Source organism: Miscanthus floridulus, chromosome 3 (assembly GCF_019320115.1).
Source record: "Miscanthus floridulus cultivar M001 chromosome 3, ASM1932011v1, whole genome shotgun sequence".
NCBI classification, from domain to species: Eukaryota; Viridiplantae; Streptophyta; class Magnoliopsida; order Poales; family Poaceae; genus Miscanthus; species Miscanthus floridulus.
Window position 1 is genome coordinate 66,734,302 of NC_089582.1, and position 15,095 is coordinate 66,749,396.

The window sequence follows — 15,095 nt, forward strand, 5'->3', positions numbered from 1 at the left end:
ACCTCTATGTATTAGACAACCAACTCTAGTTGTCTTTTTCTACTTTATCTCTTCTTAAAGTACAATTATTACATTTATAAGGTTATTTTTGTAATTTTTCACTAGCACGGGTTTCTTCACCAAAACTCTATAGAAGTACACTTATTTTGGAACAGCAGGAGTATACTTATTTAGAAATATAAATATTGATACTATTTTTAGATCATTAGTCAAACTTAAAAGTAGTTTCACTCCTAACACTACCCTGGAATATATATATATATATATATATATATATATATATATATATATATATAGAGAGAGAGAGAGAGAAGGGGTACTCTATAGCTGGCTACGGAATAATTTATTCTGTAGCTGCGTCCGAGGCAGCGCGAGGAGGCCATCCGTCCCACCCAAACGCACCACCAGAACCAGGCTCAGACTCGCCTTGCCTTGGATGGAGCCCATTAATAGCTCGGCTGGTTTGCATTAGTGACCGGCTTGTCACCCAAATTACGCTTACTCGTTTCCAGAAATAGGAGACCATCTCAATCGTGGATGGAGACGTGCGTATCATCGTCGCTTCTGCCGATGACCAGACGCACCCTAGATCTAACCTGTTCTTCCAGACGATTCTGCTTTGCATCTTTGGGCAGCTCCATCGTGATGGTGACTCGTGGCCACACATGCACACTACTGCCAGAAGCGCTACAGCTCGCGTCTATTCGCGCGGATGTGCAGCAGCTACTGGTGGTCCAGTTCAAGGTGCGTTCTCTAATCCCTTCCCTGTGTTTTATCTTCCAATTGATTTACTGATTTTTTACGTTTGTGAATTCAAGGTGTGTTCATGGATTGATTATGTTATTTAAATTGTGTGTAACACAACACTCTAGTGACACATCGGTGATATAGTAAATTACTAGAATCATAGTACCTACTTATACTTACTAATCTAGTGACACATCACTTCTAGCTAGATTAGTCAAACTTCAACTGGAACTTTACGTTGTTTGTATGGCTGATTTGATTTGTCCCCACCTGTTGAACACTACAATACAATTCAATATTTGCAAGGGACATATATTCTAGTAAATAATTCGAAAAATAGTATTAAATAGATTATCGTAACTAGAAGGGTAGAGAAACATAGATTCTAGTAAATCTTATTCAACAACATAGATTCTAGTAAGTCATGTATAAAGTTGTCGTAAACCATGATAGTAATTCACATTCAAGGTTCATTCTCATAAATCACACTAAATTCTCGTAAATCATAGTTGTCAAATTCACTGGAATACCAAGGCATAGATTCTAATAAATCACATTCAATGCCATATATTTTCTAGTAAATCATTTACTTGATATGATAGGTTTGTATTTGTATTTAGTATTCTCGTAATACTTGCATGCAAGACCGTAAATTGGTCTCATCATGCTTTATTCTCGTAACTACCTAATTACTTAATGAGTATTTGCTTTTAGTATTCTCGTCATACTTGCATGCATGGCAGCAGCTGTACTAGTACACCAGCTTTATGTGTATTCTCGTAACACATCTGTACATGCTTGCATGCATGGCAACTAAAATATATTCTCGTAACCACTCACTTGCATGCACGTGTATTCTCGTAACTTTTATGCACACACAATCGACAACCCAAAAATACTGTGCGCTAATTGATGCATGCGCCCTAATTATGATTTAATTATTTTCCATTAATGATCGTGGCTGCCAGGCCGGCCGGGATCGCAGTGGCTCGCCGTGCATGCATCTGAACCAGCCTGGTGTCCTGGTGACAAGTCGGACTATGGCCTGGCTACAGAATATCCTATTCTATAGCCAGCTATGGAGTATACTCATATGTATATATACCAAGGCGTAGGGTACGTTCTAACGAGAACTCGAGCGGATTCGAAATTCGAATTCTGAGATCTCGAGTTACTATTCACAGCACTATTTAAATTCGGCGTTCACTATTCAAATTCGCGGCTACTATTCAAATTCGGAATATGAACAGTGCACGAGGTGGCTCAACCACTTTACTGTTCAAGGCACGAGGCCTCTGCAAGTATGTCGTGGCGTCGCTTTAACGCGGGATTATTTTATGGACACCGGATGAGTGAGCGAGTGATTAGCGAATATAAATATTGATATGTCGCTTTCGTGATTAGTTAAGCTAGTGCTTAGTGAATATGCGTATGTGGATGATTATTTCTAAGGATCTTTTATAGGCTGGAGAGACCAATAGTTCAGCCAGTCATGCGACTATGCTTGTGACAGTCCTACTCGGTACTCACCGTATGCAACACTAGCTCGCTTCAGAACCAGGCTAACCCGGTCTACTCCCTTCCTATCTCTAGCCACGCACACACAGGACTCAGGCTCTATCGTCTCCCCAGGTAGTTCCACCCGAAGGGAACACTTCTCTGCGCACACAGGGTTCTCTACAAACGCCGCTACTAGGGCTAACATGAGAACAACACACGCAGAGGCTTCTCCTCTATGGTCCCTAGCATAGAGACATCGCCCCATATAAACGAGCTTAAAGGAAGACAGGGATTAAAACAGGAAAGCTTAATTCATTTTCACAGAGCAAGCTTACATACGGCTTTCCCTTTCGGGAAACCCTAAACACTTAGCACAAACCTTAGGGATTACCTTACAAACGCAGGAAGATCACGAGGACCTCCTTTATTCTCTAATTTACAAAGGTGGAGTGATACAGTGGTGATAGGTGATTACTACTAATGGTGGATGATTCTCAGAGTGCTTCTTAGATCATGTATTCATGGTGTATGTGTGAGTGGAAAGTTGGTGGAGTGGGTGGTGGATGAGAGTGCGTGTCTGAGGCTTTGGTGATTGTCTTCGATGATTTTCTCTTGAGCATTCGATGGAGCTTTCGATGATGAATGAATGCGTCGGCGTCCCGCTTTATAGCACGAAGGGAGCGTCCTTCATGCTTATCGTCTGAAGGAGCGAGCCTTATCGTCAGAAGGAGCCTTCAAGGCGAAGTCTTCAATTATCCCTTCTTACTGTTGCCTGGACAGCTGGATGGAGAATAATTGTCCTGGCTACAGTAGAGTGACTGTATATTTCTTTTGCATTGTCCTCCATCATGCACGGATAGTATCCTTCTGGAGATATTCTTTGGTATGGTCTTCCACGCCGGGATGATTGATGTTGCAAACATCAAATCAAATCAAAGATAAGCATGTAGTATTCATATCTCTTCCCCGGCTAAATTGTTGATAACACCTTATCAACATAGGGAGTATATTTTTTATATAGAATATATGTATTCTAATTTTCATCATATTTGAAATTTAATATTCTGGTCTTTGTCCATGACTACGGATATCCAACATCTCATTATCGTTTTCCTCATAGTCTGATATATGTATATTCATTTTTGACTCATAATCTTTCTTAATATTTTCTTCATAGTCTTTCATTAGATTTTCAATTTTTTCATCTATTTCACCTTTTATCTCTTGTAAGATTTCTTCCTTTATATCTTTCTTCCATTGAAGAGTCATTGACTCTAATTTTTCTTTCATCATAGTATTGACATATTCTTCATTCAATGGATTTATATCTTTTTTTTACGGTCTCTTTATATGTATGCGGTCTAGACGGTCCTTCTTCTCTTATATTTAGGCCTGCCAATATTGGTTTTATTTCATTGGCCTTTCTATATTTCTGGATATAGTCTTTGGCTACTGGCTCTAAGAAATAGTTTATACCCAGAATAGTTCTTGCATATGAAAGAGCTTGATCAATGTCTAAATATTTTTTCCAAGACACTCCTTCATCTTTTTTCTTTTTCTATCTGCTGAGCTATAACTTCTTCAAATGATATATAAATTCTTGGTGTTTTCTCCTATATATAACATATATGGCTTTTTTCTCTATATTGCTGGATGGGTCTTTTGGTTGTATTTTGCCATTAATCATATAAAAATATTCAGCTAGACTATTTAATATTGCTAGCATATAACCTTTATCTTTTCTTTTATTGTTATATTAAAACTAGAAATTATCTAGAATGCATTCTTGTATATCATATAGAACAATATGGTCTCGAGGCTTGAATTTATAAGTATTTGGTGGAAAAAATCTTAGCTTATTATCAATTTCAAAGCTAAAACATTCACCCCTAATAGGGCTTATTACTCTCTTCATTCCTGCAAAATAGAAGATCGTGAAAATATATCAGGCAATGTATTATCTTTGCCTTTTATATGCTCAAATATTACTTTATAACCATTTCAATTAATAATATCTTCAAATAAAACCCATCGTCTAGTTGAACTTTTCTTACTATTAACTTTATTATAATATCTGCATATAGCTTTACAGTCTATCCTAACTGTGAACTCTTTAAATCCTAGATATAACCTAAAAGCATTTATTGCATTTATAATGGCTAAAATTTTCCTATCCGTATTATTTATTGCTTTTAGCTTATATTTTCCTGAAGCATACCTACATATTTTTTCTTCTAACTTTTGAGAGTACTTATGTGGTTTTTGTTTTAATATTGCACCCCCATTCTAACTTGGATTCATCTGTCTCTATAATAAAATAGTTATCATCTAAAAGTAACTCTAAGGGTTTTAAATCTTTGACCTTTTCTTTAATAGTTCTTATTAACTTTATATCTTCAGAATTAAAATATTTTTGCCCATTTTTTCTTAATTTTGCATACAATGGACTAGCTAGCTTAGCTAATTTTTCAATATAATTTTTAGCATAATTGACTATTCCTAAAAATTGCTGCAGGGTTTTCTTATCATTCATAACATCTGAAAATTCTAAGATTTTCTTTGCAATATGATCTTGTAAATAGATTTTCCCTCTCCTATTTCATGACATAAAAAATTTATCTTTTCCTTACATATCTCTATTTTTTTAGACAATATTAACCTATGCTGTTCTACCTTTCTAAAGAAGGTTTCCAGATGAGCTATATGCTCTTTATAGGATTTTGAGAAAACTAATAAGTCATCAATATAAACTAATATGAATTCTTGATTTTCATTAAAAATATTTTGCATTTTTTCTTTGAAATAAAGCAGAGGCATTTTTTAATCATAAGGGCATTACTAGCCATTCAAAATGACCTTGAGGACATGTGAAAGCAGTCCATTCTATTGATTCTTCTGCTATTTTTATTTGCCAAAACCCAGCTTTTAAATCAAATTTTGAGAAATATTTACTACCTTGTATTCTATTTATCCATTCTTGCTTATTTGGAATATTATAAGCATCATCTATAGTATTATCATTTAGTCTTTTATAATTAATAACCATTCTTGACTTTCCTCTGGCTATTTCAGCATGATTTCTAACTATAAATGAAGCTGATCTATGAGGACTTCGGCTATCTCTTATAGCTCCTAATTTTAGTAATTCTTCAATATGCATCATAAATTTTTCTATATCTTTAGGTGTTGCTTCTATAGGACTTATCTTAATTATATAGTCAGGATTTATTATGTTAATTTTATATAATATACCATTCTTGTCCCAATGCTTCATTGGTATTTCTCCGATTATCTGAATATCTTTCAATCTTGTTACAATTTTATCTATATCCTTTTTAGATTTTATATCTCTATACCAATTTGGTGCTAATGATTGCAAACTGATATATTCTATGCATGAGTTTGCTATATGAAACTCTTCTATATTTTTACCTAGCTCTTCATCTATATAATTATTAGGGACATTTTCATCAGATCCTTGGAGTTCCAAATTGGTCTTTCCTGAAGTAGAATTTATAGTCTTTCGTACTTCTGTTATATATGGAATATTGTCTTGGTAAGGAATAAATATTATTCCTTGCTCATGTATGATAGTTGTTTGTAAAGAGAACTGTAAAAATCTTAATCCTAATATCATATCATCATGTATCATAGATAGATCTCTTATTGTAATTTCATCCATTATATATTTTGTGTTATTTATTTGTACTTCAACATCATAAGCTAGTTGATTATGAACCTTTTTTATCCCAGACATATCAGTAGATATTTCTGCTTTATCTTGATCTATTGTATGAACTATTTCTGGACACTTTATAAAATATTTATCATGTATAATATTTTTTGTATAATCGGTGTCTACTAGCGCTAATATTTTATAAGAGATATTAGGCGTTAATTTTACTTTTATAGGTATTCTTATTCCTATAATTTCTTTAAATGGTAATCTTACTATATATTTGCTACTAAAGTTTATTATGGCTTCTTTTAATTGTATCGCTTTATCATTTTTTCTATTTATCATTGCTTGGTCATTTAACTCAGTAAGACCTCTATGATTATCTTCTATCTTATTAGCTTCATTGAGTTCTATTTTACTCTTTAGCTCTTCTAATTCTGCTTCTAAGCTATTTATTCTATTTTCTAAATTTCTGACTCTACTTACTAATAATTTATCATCTGATTCTAATTCTACTTCTTGTCTCCATTTTTGGTTAGTAATTCTTAGACATGAAGCACATGCTTAATACATGTAAGTCTATTTTCTTGACTAGGGTAGAATATACAAAAAGCACATTTTATATTATAATCATCTCTACCTTTTATCCAATTATGTTCACGGTCTTCTTGATTCATTAATTCTATTTTTGTTTCTTTTGAACTATTAATATCTTCAGATATTATGTCTAACCCTTCCATAGCATTATCAAGATTTAGTAACTCTTCATCATCTAAAGAGTCTATAAAATCTTAGTAACTTTGAGTATTATTTTCTTCTTCATAACTTTCTAATAAAAACTTATTATTAATCTCACATTGCTCTTCTTCACTGGTAATGTATTCAATATTATTTGTCTGCACAACTTCTTTAACTTTATGAGTCTCTTTGTCTTTAGTTTTTATCTCATCTTCCTGTTTCTTTATCACAACAGGTGTTTTAAAATATTTATTCTTTAGTTCTCTATTTTTCTTGATATTATCAAGTCTACATATTTCTCGTCTAAAGTAGAGTTTCTTTTCTCTTATGGCAGGCCATTCACATAGCATAGATGTATTATATTCTTCAGGAATCTTACTTAGCTTTTTCTCATAATATTGAATCTGCTAAATTTTCCATTATAAATAAAGTATTTGACTAATCGTTATACTGACGACTTGTTTAAACTTGGCAATATAATTAAATCCCTTTAATTCAAAATTTAATAACCAGGCTCTGATGCCAAGGCGTAGGGGGTACGTTCTAACGAGAACTCGAACGGATTCGAAATTCGAATTCTGATATCTTGAGTTACTATTTATAGCACTATTCAAATTCAACGTTTACTATTTAAATTTGCGGCTACTATTCAAATTTGGGATATGAACAGTGTACGAGGGCGGCTCAACCACTTTACTGTTCAAGGCACGAGGCCTCTGCAAGTATGTCGTGGCGTCGCTTTCACGCGGGATTATTTTATGGACGTTGGATGAGTGAGGGAGTGATTAGCGAATATAAATATTGATATGTTACTTTCGCGATTAGTTAAGCTAGTGCTTAGTGAATATACGTATGCGGATGATTATTTCTAAGGATCTTTTGCAGGCTGGCGAGATCAATAGTTCAGCCGGTCGTGCAACTATGCTTGTGACAGTCCTACTCGGTACTCACCGTATGCATCACTAGCTCACTTCAGAACCAGGCTAACCCGGTCTACTCCCTCGCTATCCACAGCCACGCACACACAGGACTTAGGCTCTATCATCTCCCCAGGCAGTTCCACCTGAAAGGAACACTTCTCTACGCACATAGGGTTCTCTACAAATGCCGCTACCAGGGCTAACACGAGAACAACATACGCAGAGGCTTCTCCTCTAGGGTCTCTAGCATAGAGACATCACCCCATATGAACGAGCTTGAAGGAAGGCATGGATTAAAACAGGAAAGCTTAATTCATTTTCACAGAGCAAGCTTACATACGGCTTTCCCTTTCGGGAAACCCCAAGCACTTAGCATAAATCTTAGGGATTACCTTACAAGCGCAGGAAGATCACGGAGACCTCCTTTATTCTCTAATTTACAAAGGTGGAGTGATACAGTGATGATGGGTGATTACGACTAATGGTGGATGATTCTCAGAGTGCTTCTGAGATCATGTCTTCATGGTGTATGTGTGAGTGGAGAGTTGGTGGAGTGGGTGGCGTGTGTCTGAGGCTTCGGTGATTGTCTTCGATGATTTTCTCTTGAGCATTCGATGGAGCTTTCCATACTAAATGAATGCGCCCGGCGTCCCGCTTTATAGCATGAAGGGAGCGTCCTCCATGCTTATCGTCTGAAGGAGCGAGCCTTATCGTCAGAAGGAGCCTTCGAGGCAAAGTCTTCAATTGTCCCTTCTTACTGTTGCCTGGACAGCTGGACGGAGAATAATTGTCCTGGCTACAGTAGAGTGACTGTATATTCCTTTTGCGCTGTCCTTCATCGCGCACGGATAGTATCCTTCTGGAGATATTCTTTGGTATGGTCTTCCATGCCCGGATGATTGATGTTGCAAACATCAAATCAAATCAAAGATAAGCATGTAGTATTCATATCTATCTATATATACACACACACACACAACACACACGCAAACTCAGATCTCGTGCAAGAAGAACTTTGTTGTTTATGAAGACAGCGATATAGTAGAACATAACAGAATGTCTGAATTCACTGTAGTAGCGGGCCCAGCGACCGGACGGAGCTCGAGCGAAACTTAAGGCGCTGATCTCTCACAATTAAAAAGACCAGGAGACATCATTTTATTGCGACAAAAACTTTGTCTCACCTTTGTCTCAACCCGTGCGATTTTTTCCACCGTGACGCTCTGCCCGCCCCATGCGAAATAGAAGGAAGGTCAATCACCGACAAATAGAAGGAAGGTAATCTCCGGAAACGTTAACCTCCACCCAACAGAACGACGTCTTGCCTCGATCGAAGTTCGCCTGGCGCAATAGATGGAAGGAGATTGCATGCATGACCAATAAGGAAATAACCAACGATGATTACCACTCCGGCGCAATAGATGAAAGGAGATTACACCCGTGTGGGGAGCAATTGCATGCAGGACCAAAGGACATCATTTGTTGCCTGTAGGGCGTCATTTGTTGCTGGCGTGCCCATTCGTCTTCTCACACGGTCGATCGGAACTCGGAAGATGCCGCGGGAGGAGTTCAGAGATCCAAACCTATGCATGCTCGCCGTAGCCGCTGTGCACGCCATCACCCAACGCAGGCTAGTCGCCACCGTGCACGCCGTCGCCCAACGCAGGCTCCCTGTAGCTGCCGCGCACGCCGTTGCCCAACGCAGGCTCACCACAACCGCCGCACACAGAGACGCCCAACGCACGTCGCCGGCAGCACTGCATACTTCCAGGTTTTTTTTCTCCCACTTACTGTTCATGATCCAATAACTTCAGCTTTGATCCCGCAATCTGAATCATGTGGCCTTGGTCCTACAATCGTTGAACGCATGAAGGTTTCATAGTCTCATACTCAATTTTGTTTTAGACTAGAAGCTTCTCTATTTCAGGTCTCTGTCAATCTGAGTCAGATGTTCACCTGGGTTGTTCATCTTCTGAAGTTCTCTCTACTTTGCTGTCTTTTGCTGGTCTTCAATCAATTGTTTTTAACACATCTCACACCATCGTTTATTAGTTGTTTTTAAATTTCTGATTTCTAATTTACGACTGCTCAATTGCACATCGTTACGGTACAAAAAATAATGATCAGATAATTAATAAGAGTATACATTCCATTGTGTGGATCACTTCTCGCAATTTGGGTTTTGAGATTTCACTCCTACTGTGCAAATGGTTACAATGAGATAACAAACATTCAAAACTTTTTATTACTGTTGTGCATAAATGGTTACATATGCTTATTAAATGACCAAGACCATTTTAAGAAGAGGTCCAATGGTAGTGTCTACATAGAGATGTGTTTTGTCTCTGAAGTATTGACTAGGGACGACAAAATAATATATGAGTACCACAGAATTCTAGTTTTTTTTCGTCCCACTTACTGTTCATGATCCGACAACGTTGATCCAATCCACTGCCATCACCGTGGAGTCACCTTCCAACAACCGCTGCGGTAGAGACTACTCCATTTAAGTGGAGATACGAACTACATCGTCGCCATAGTGGTCCTCTACACCATGGCTGGACTGAAGGGACGCCCTTGCGGGCTGCGGCTACGTCGTTGCTGCAGAGGACACCTTCACCGTCTTGCTCAGGGTGCGGCCGACGGCCTCTATACAAAGTACATACGCCTCCCAAACCTTGCTTGGCCAATCCTCATTCCCAACATTCCTTGCTAGCTAATGTGCCTTCTTTGTAACTTCATGAATTGTAATTCAATGCTGGATGCTCCCATCTGATCCATTTCAAAACCTGAAATTTCAGAATGTAGTATTTTAAGAACTAGACTAAAGGATCTTATTCAGAGCACGGTATTAATTAGAACCTAACAATGTTTAACCCCATTTATTTATAACCAGGCTCGGCTAATATGCATGTATTTTCATAACTTTTCCGAACTGAAGACTGAATTCAGTATGAATTCTTTTTAGAGGTGCCTAAGTCATCATATAGGGGGCTGAACGAAATCTGACAATAGCTTCACATAGCTTCAGAGTTCAGAGGTGCCTAAGTCATCACACAACCATATCCAATACTTTTGTAGACTGTGACATTATTATTTTTTGTCGCTAAAGATATTTGAGAGCAATCAGACTGAGAATTATATGCACTAAAAAATTAGATCTGAGGATGTGGACTAATATATGTAAATTAACATGTAGTAGAAACCAAATAACTCTTATATCTTTAGAGATACGATTCTTACCTAATAAAGCTTGGCAACTATTTTGGCTATTCAGAGTGGGAAAATAGTTAGCAGCCATTCAGTTTCAACATTGGTCTGGGTTCAGTGATCAAAGGTAATCATGCCACATATCATCAGTTCATGTAGAGAACTAATAACTTTGCCTTTTAGTTATCTTCACGTGCATACTTAATTTGTGATTTAGCAAGGGTTCCATTACCTGACCATTCTGATTGGTTCCAATCCTGCGTGTTATATTTATCGCTCAAACTTGTACTTTTGATGTTATTTATAAATGGAGCATGAGCTTTACTTATCATGATGTTTTATTTCTGGTAGAGGTCCAAATTTGTGTTGTTTGCTTTATATTTCTCTTTTAGCCATGGTTGTAAATTGTTGATCATGTTTTTCTTGACGAATTAACTCAGATGAAGCCTAGAGCATTTTAGATTTTTCCAAAAGTGAGCAGTCATTGTTCAGGGCCAGTCCAGTTTCATGTTGCATGCCAAAACTTCACAGGCCTGCAAAATCATGGTCTATTAGCCAAATAAACCATTCCCACTACTGTTGTGCTAATTGTTGGTTTCATTTTTTTCAAAGCGTCCTTTGTATCTAGGAATAATGTCTGCTTCGTTTTGTTTTGCTTTGTTATGCAGGGAGGACACTAGCTACAAGCACAAGATGAGCCTCTGAGGGCTATCCGAGGAAGGTTCTAGGCTGCTCCTGTGTTGTAGTCAAGGTGACTATAAGTTTCCTACTAAATTTAGAGTGAGTTGTTTTTCTCTCAATTTTAAACCTAATTGTTTGGTACTTTATCTCAAGTGACTATCAGTTTACTACTGAATTTGGAGGGAGTTGTTTGTGCTAACTTGGTTTAGCCATTGTCTGCGCCGGCCGCCAGCGGTCGAGCGTCGAGTCGCCGAGCAGCAGCCGAGAAATAGGAGGTACGTCTCGTCATCCATATCGAACTGCTGTTAATAATAAGCCAATCAGGCAATCAGGAGCTGCTCTGCTTGTGACCTTAGACTCTAGCAAGAGGTATTACTGTATTAGACATTGCTGACGATCAGTGATTCTGTATCTATGGTCTACGCTACAATTTAAGTTTATTTTCCCTCATATTATTGTTTTTTTAACAATACAGAATTTGATCGTTTATATAAAAATCTAGATATTTATATTTATCAAACAAAGACCGGCACCCTCTCCCTCCCCTCCAAACCCTAGCCGCCGCGCCCTCTCCCTCCCCTCCAATCTCTAGTCGCGCCGCCGCCGGAGCGGTCCGCCGGCAAGGCCGCGCGGCCGGCCGGGATGGCGGCTGCGTGGCCCTCTCAGCCGGTTGTGTGGCGGCGCTGGACGACGCGGCCAGGTGGGGGGCGAGCGCGGCGGGCGCAGGGCGGTGCGGCGGTGGCGGACTTCTCCGTCATCGGTGTGCAGTCGCCGTGGCGGCGGACGGGCGGATTTGGGCCCTACGGGCCTGGATCTGGCGTCCTCGGTCTGGGCTGGTGCTGTCCCTCTGCCGGCAGTACCCTGCTCTGTGTGGTGGTGGATCGTCGGCGGCGGCCGGCGTGCCGTTTGTCTGGCGGCGGTGGCGGCGGGTCAGGATTGGGCCCCCTGGGTCTGGATCTGATCTACGGTCAGCACCGGGGATGCCCGTCTTCTGAGCGTCTCTGATGGTGACCTTCCGGTGGTGGCGGTGGCTTGGGCGAAATCCTTGCCTGGCGTGTTACGCCGGGCCGGCGGCGGTGGAACTTCTGTGCCACGCACCTTGTTGAAGGCGCTGCTGAAGCCGTTGGTCAGTCCGTCCCTTGCTGCATCCGCGGCCGTTCAATAACTGGGTGAAAACCTAGCCTGGTTTCTCCGGGCCGGCGGCGATGGCGCAGGCGCGTCGTCGAAGTTCTTGATCGCCAAGGCCGGGCAGTTTTCCCGTGTGGTTACCCTGTTCGGTGTTCAGCTCAAGGCGGAGGCGACATTCGTTGGCGTAACAGCTCGGCGTTTGGTGGTTTACACCAAGTGCTTCGTGCTGTTGCCAAGGAAGAAGCATCCAGTCTTCAATGGTGGTCGGTGTCCAACGTTTTCAGTACCTTTATTAGGTCTGACAAACGTGTTTGGCGGCTTCGTCTTGACGTTGGTGATCTTATTCTGTGGAATTGACATCATGGTGGAAGTCAAAGGTCACGTAGGACTACTCGAGCTCTTTGTTGGGGATGTATTTTCTTCGGTCAATTTCTTTCTTTAATTTTTGATGCTGTAATAATTTGGTCTGATTCTACCCACGGGTAGATGAAGCCGGATAGTTTCTATCCTTTATTAAAAAAAATGAGGGCATTATTTATTTCTGTTGCAACGGATGGAAATGTCTATACACTATACGTCCTGTTCGCTTGGCTGATAAGTCATGACTGAAAGTACTGTTAGCTGATTTGTTGTGAGAGAAAAATATTGTTCGTTCGCCGTAAAAGTATGGATTATAAGCCAAGCGAACATGACGATAGTTTGTGAGCCTGCGACGCCACGCTCTCCTTAACCGTGTTAATTTTACGAACTTTGCTTTTTAGATTAAATATTACTTTAACGTTCGTATTTAATTTTATAATATTGTTATCTTATTGTGTGATCCGTGAATTTTTAGTATAAAACTTGTCTGGTAGCTACACATAGACACGCTGCCTAGTAAAATAACATAGTTTTAAGCCTGCAGCATACTGTGACGCGACAAGTATCTCAAGCGCGTGCGGTCGTTGGAGCTTGGGCGGGCATCGAAGGTCGCTGGGCCCTAGGTCCGCCACTGATTCTGAACTTTTTATTATTTGGTCTTTTTTTTTTTTGAAAGTTTCTCTTAAATAGATCTCTGGCGGAAAGAATTCTAGAAATAGACCCTTGGCTCGGCGCCAAAGTGACTGGCGCCGAGCTCAGCGCCACGGTCACTGGCGCCGAGGTCCTGGGCACGGGAAAATGGCCTGCCAGGGGCTCGGCGCCAGAGTGACTGGCGCCGAGCTCGGCGCCATAGTGAATGGCGCCGAGACACCTGCATTTAACCCAGCCTGCACTTTTTCCCTGAGCGTTCTTCCTCTTATTTCTCCTCCGTCTCAGGTTTTTTTCTCGCCACTTCACCCTACCTCACAATCACCGGCAACTTAGAATTTTGGCTAAGTCCCTAAATTTACCGTGAGATGGATATATAAAATTTTGGCTAAGTCTTTAAATTTACCATGAGATGGACATGCTGAAATTTGTTAAGCCTGGATTTTTACCATGACTTGGACATTGTCAAATTTGATTTTTACCGTGGGACAGACATATGCAAAAATGGCTAAGTCTGAATTTTTACCATGACTTAAAGACTAGAATTACCATGGATATGTAATTTGAATTTTTACCATATTGAATTTTATTGTGACTTGGATATGTTACAATATGTCTAAATCTGTGATTTTACCATGAGATGGACATATGTATATTTAGCACGAGATGGTCTGATTTTTTACCATGGCTAAGTCCAAACTTGACAAGACTTGTTTTGTTGTCATGGAAGTATTAGCTTTAACCTTGTTAAACACCATATCATTCCTACTCAACCATATCGCTCAACAGAGCGCAACAACTCCTGACAAAATTTGGTTGTCCATCACAGATCTATTTGTCGGAGTTGAGCATGTTCTCTCTTAAGATATGACCACGAGCTCACTCAAATGAGGCTTTTGGGTGGCGCCATGGTTGTTCGTCGGTGTCAGTCCGATGTCACGTGGTGGTGGGACCACGACCTGAGGAACTCGCAGTAGCCAGCAGCTCTCATCTGTCATCTATGGCTTCCCCAGCAGAGAGAAGACCAGGTTACAGGAGTTTAGCCACTGTCGCTTCTATAGAGTTAAGAAGAACAGGGCATAAAAGATGGGATTCCTTCCCTAGATCATTTTTTATCCTAAGTATTTCTATGTTGTTTTAAGTGCTCAAATATCAAGTCAGTGTAAAACTCTAGAGTTAGCCACATTTCTCAATATCCAAATCATGGTAAAATTCTAGTCTCCAAGTCATAGCAAAAATTCAGACTTAGCCATTTTTGCATATGTCTGTCCCACAAATTTCAGCATGTCCATCTTACGATAAATTTAAAGACTTAGCCAAATTCTAAGCTGCCCATCTTATGGTAAATTTAGGGACTTAGCCAAAATTTTATATATCCATCTCACGGTAAATTTAGGGACTTAGCCAAAATTCAGCTCGGGGAAGTGCAGGCTGGGTTAAATGCAGGTGTCTCGGCGCCATTCACTATGGCGCCGAGCTCGGCG